Here is a 5,000-nt window from a genome sequence, read left to right as displayed (position 1 = left end):
ACAACTGAAGATAACTTGTCACTTACGATGAAGCTGATGCTCTTGAAACCCAAGTTTCAGTGCTGTTTTCCCCGGGAGTTTCATGACGTTTCACCGCATTAGATCTGGAAATAAGATGAGTTATTACAGTGGATGGACTCGTGTTATATGGTTTATGCTGATCACGATGTGTTCAACATCATGCCGCAGTGTAAGGTTGATTTAGAGAACAACTTGTGTTCTTTTAAGTTCTGTACTGTGCAAGATATGTTATTTTGTAGATAAGTCATTAACATTAATTAGCATAATTCCTACCCCAACCGCTGTATTCACCTATCTATTCCTTGATTCATGACTACAATTTTAATTTTCATGGTTTATGATCGTTAATAGAGGTCAACAAGGGAAATGAAGCTGCCAGCAGCCAATCAGCATCTCTGTCTCCAGATGAACCATCACGCCACCAGCCAATCAGCATCTGGATGACAGATGAGCCCTCACGCCATCCACCAATCAGCATCTCAGAGACAAATGGTCTCTCACGCCATCAACCAGTCAGCATCTAGCTAGCGGTTGAGCCTCTCACGTATAACCAATCAGAAGCGAGTCTGTCTCCGAGACCGTCTTAACACGCATCACTATGCATGTATATCTGACGACTTGACACGTTGTTAAACATTTGAATAATTTATTCATAGTCATGTGTTTACAATAAAAGCTTCAAGTGCAAGAATACTGGTGAATGACCAGCGCATTCGATGCATAAAGCATTTCTGACTAACACACCAGTCATCCAACCTGTCCAGTAATTAAATAGTAAATGCAGAATTATTATTTAGGAAAGAAGTTATAAGTTACATCTACAGGTATGCTCAAACTGGTCGTATAATCTTCAAATTGCAACACAAATCACGAATCGAACCCTTCAAACCCGACGTGAGACAAATGAACAACACTCACTTGTTCTCTAAGTGCTTCAAAACCTTTGTGTTATGAGCAGAACATAACATCTATCACACCTTCAGTTTAACGTAACTTCAATGAATACTTCATATCAATTAAGGCTAAAATCGACTTGATTATGATTAGAAGAGAGCAATCAAAGCTGTTAACGTTGGTGAATGAGGATCGGAACACTTCGAGCCAAGAGTGAGGAGAGGAATGCTACAGAGCAGGGTAGAGAGAGACCTGGTAGGATCCTAGGGACTTGGATCCTCCTGGTCCAGGATCCTGGGGACTTGGATCCTCCTGGTCCAAGGATCCTGGGGACTTGGATCCTCCTGGTCCAGGATCCTGGGGACTTGGATCCTCCTGGTCCAGGATCCTGGGGACTTGGATCCTCCTGGTCCAAGGATCCTAGGGACTTGGATCCTCCTGGTCCAGGATCCTGGGGACTTGGATCCTCCTGGTCCAGGATCCTGGGGACTTGGATCCTCCTGGTCCAGGATCCTGGGGACTTGGATCCTCCTGGTCCAAGGATCCTGGGGACTTGTTTAGACATAGTGCTGCAATACATTTATCTACAACTTAAAAAAAAAAAACTACGTATAGCATTTCTTATAGATTTTGGAGATAATATTTGGTAATCACCTTGTATAAACCTGTCTTTAACCTTTTGTGAAGTCCCATGCCTCGTTTTCTAACCACGTCTGCCTCTTATGTTTACATTCCTTGAAGTTCCAGGGCGGCCTCTTCCTCCTGCAGGACCTACGTGGGATGCCGTCAACGCCCTCCTTCTACCACAACTGCAACAGGATCTCAGTATCGCCTCTTCCCCTGCGGTACAACCCCAGCAGCAGCAGCCACACACAACCACAACCTCGTCTCTGCTGCACGACCTCGGTAACTCCACCATTTGCTGCATAGCCATCTGGGTGTTGGCACACCACCTCTCACACAGCTGTACCACGTTATGATACACCTTTCTTGTGGCACTCCTGCAACACCTGCTCGTGCAGGATATACACGAAACACCTGTCAACACCATGACACTTCTCTGACCTAACCCTGCAACACTTACAACACCTCGTCCTCAGCTACATCACATCAGCTCTTCATACAACACTGTGTTGTTGTTACTTGTGTTGTTTCCATACCTCACATCCTCTCTGTCCTCACAACCACAAAAGTCGTTTGACACTTCAAACTGACACACCAACTAAAGTATAAGTGCATAAGTATTTCTTGTCCCGTAAGTACAAAAGTTGTTTCTTATTCTTATTATGACAAACTTGGACAAATATGTTGGAGACGGAGGAAGGTTGTGATGGAGTACGGCAGGGCCATGGTGGCTGCACGCACTGTACGACCCTTGAACACGAAGTACGACCAAACCTGACCCTTAAAGGTCAAGGACAGGGTCACACTGAGTCACATGCATAGAATGATCCCCCGCCACCTGAAGATAGTGTTAAACAACTTGTGTTTAGTGGATGTAGAGGCTTAAAGATGACGATTTTAATGAACCCAGCAGTTGAGAGAGGCTTAAAACTTGAACCAACCCACTAGTCAACCAAGGTCAGGGCATCATAACCATGGGTCTTAACTGTTGTGCTCAACGGGTTAAAGAATTGTGTTGACATCCTAACTTAACGTTCCATGTTTGTGATCACTCAACGTATTTCTCGCCTCACACATATGTAACCAGATTTACCTCAAAATCCTCAACAAAATAGGACAGATGCTATTGTAACATTTACTACAACACTTCTACTTACTGTGTGACCAAAATATTCAAGGTTTCCAGTCGTTTGAGGAGCACAATGACACAAAATGCACACCACCACCAACGAAAACTTGAAATTGTAGGCCTGTGTGGGCGCGGGGCTAAAATATCATTCAACCGGACTCGATTTCAAGATGATTTTCATTAATTTTCTAAAGTTTAAATATGTTATTTAAGTATAAAATATTTTCCAAATAATAACTTGGATTTTTTATGACAGAATAACACCAGTTACTAAGTCAAAGAATAAATTGAGGAGAATTATTGTTTCAGAATGTTGTAACCCGCACCTGCTGCATCCCACGACACAGAGCTTCAATGTTTACATTGGTCAACGTACATATGTACGAGTTAACACACACACACACACACACACACACGATGAATGAATGTATGATAATAAATTGTGTATGCTGATAACATACAAAAGTTTAAAAAGTTGTATAACAATAAGGAAAGTTCGTGAGAATTCTCGCTTCCGTACATCACAAATAACAATAACTTCCAGGAGGTCTGTAGTAGTGTAGGTCAAGACGGAAGAGAACCATTGTTAAGTTTACTTTATACACAAGTTGTAGTAAGTAAGTCTCGTTTTAATCCGGAAGTAAACTTTTTCTTACCCTTCACCAATTTTGTGTTAATACAAATTTGGCCATATATTTAAAGCATCATTATAAAACATGTTTTCAAAAACCTACTTGCATGTTCTTCCTCTTTTTCGTGTTCTTGCTGCAGTTGTTGGTCAAGTTTATGAAGGAGGTTCAAGATATTCCAAACTTATCTGTGTTTCGTTGTTTATATAAAAACGTTCAATATATAGATTAGGTGTCGCAATGGCTCTCTTTGAATATCAATTTGTTATACATTTGTTCATTTGTGTGTGTTTTTATTTCATTATGTGTAGATCATTTATTCATTTCGTATGTAGTAAATTTCATGGAATACTCAACTATAGTCATGGTAAACTCATGACAAAACACATATGATATAAAGGTTGGTTTGCATCAGTGATAATCCAGTTTACATTTCATCATTAGCTTGCTAAGCATGACATATCCTGTTCATAGTCAACAATGTTTACATAACTTCCAAGAATATTCGTAAAGTTGATAATAGGAAAAACTGAAGTTGCGAGGAGTATCATAGTACGAATGAAAAGTGCGGATGAAAGTATATTAATAATACTGCCATAAAAGTTTCCATTCTAGTGAGGTCAGGAAAGTAGACAAAAAAAACTTGTAACGTATAGAAAACAGGGTGCGACAGCCCCCCCCCCCTCCCCTGTTTTTCATGCATGAGACGAGCCTCAGGCTAGTTCGTGATGGGTCTAATTGATCTAATAAGACCTAATTACGTCTCACATTACTTCGTCAGGTCCGGGGAGTCGTTGACCAGTAAGAAAGAGCCTCTTGTGACGTCATCTGCGATACGGCCAATAAAGAGAGCCTCTTGTGACGTCATCTCTGATACTACCAATAAAAAAGCCTCTTGTGACGTCATCTGCCATACCGCCTATGAAAACGCCTTATCTGACGTCTTGTGTGATAGGTCCCTCTTGTGACGTCATTCCTGACATCCACAGTAAAGGTTGGTGCCTCTTGTGACGTCGTCTGTGGTACCACCAATTAAACGGCTTTTATGCAACGTCATCTACATACCACCAATGAAAAGACCCCTTGTGACGTCATCTGCCGTACCACCAATGAAAGGGCTCTTTATGACGTCATCAGCTGGAGAGTGGTTAGCCTGGCCTTACATGGCAGAAGTGTCTGGCCGTAGGATGTGTTTCTGTGCCCAAGACCCCGTGGACTGACCACACTTGTGCTCGGGAATGTATGAGGGCAAAATAGGTCGACCACGCAGAGAGAGTGAATTGTGCGGACGTGACAACCCAAGTCTGATACTGTGGACCTTTGAGGATTATGGCGCATCTTTGACTGGTAGGACACACAAGCGATCTGACCTTCCGTTATGAAGGTTGGTGTCATCTGCTTGTTTATGACCTGGCAGACAACATATGAAGGGCACGTGAGGTTGAAGTAATCACCCTCATTCAAGTGTCACATCTTGGCCACGAGAGCGACGGAAGCACGCCAGGTCGACGTCAGAGATCATGCACACTGTATGGAAGGTCATGGGTGAATGACAAGTGATGAACCAGCAGGATACACTCACTACCACTGTCATGCACTTATGACGCACTTATGTGTACTTATAAAAGTACTACTGCACTCAGGCATGTCATACATTTCCCACACGGCTGCATCACGCTTAATATTCGCAATATACACATTTA

At 42.3% G+C, this 5,000-nt stretch overlaps 1 long non-coding RNA gene across 2 annotated transcripts in view; it reads right to left on the bottom strand.

Moving 5' to 3' along the window:
• Positions 1 to 5,000, bottom strand: part of LOC139762753 (uncharacterized) — a 471,178-nt gene that overhangs the window by 357,933 nt on the left and 108,245 nt on the right. For both annotated transcript variants that reach the window (XR_011715828.1, XR_011715827.1), the window contains exon 4: positions 27 to 104. This is a non-coding gene — a long non-coding RNA (uncharacterized lncRNA). The remainder of the gene's footprint in view (positions 1 to 26; positions 105 to 5,000) is intronic.

Source organism: Panulirus ornatus, chromosome 44, assembly GCF_036320965.1.
Source record: "Panulirus ornatus isolate Po-2019 chromosome 44, ASM3632096v1, whole genome shotgun sequence".
Classification (NCBI taxonomy): Eukaryota; Metazoa; Arthropoda; class Malacostraca; order Decapoda; family Palinuridae; genus Panulirus; species Panulirus ornatus.
This window is presented reverse-complemented; position numbering and strand designations above follow the sequence as displayed.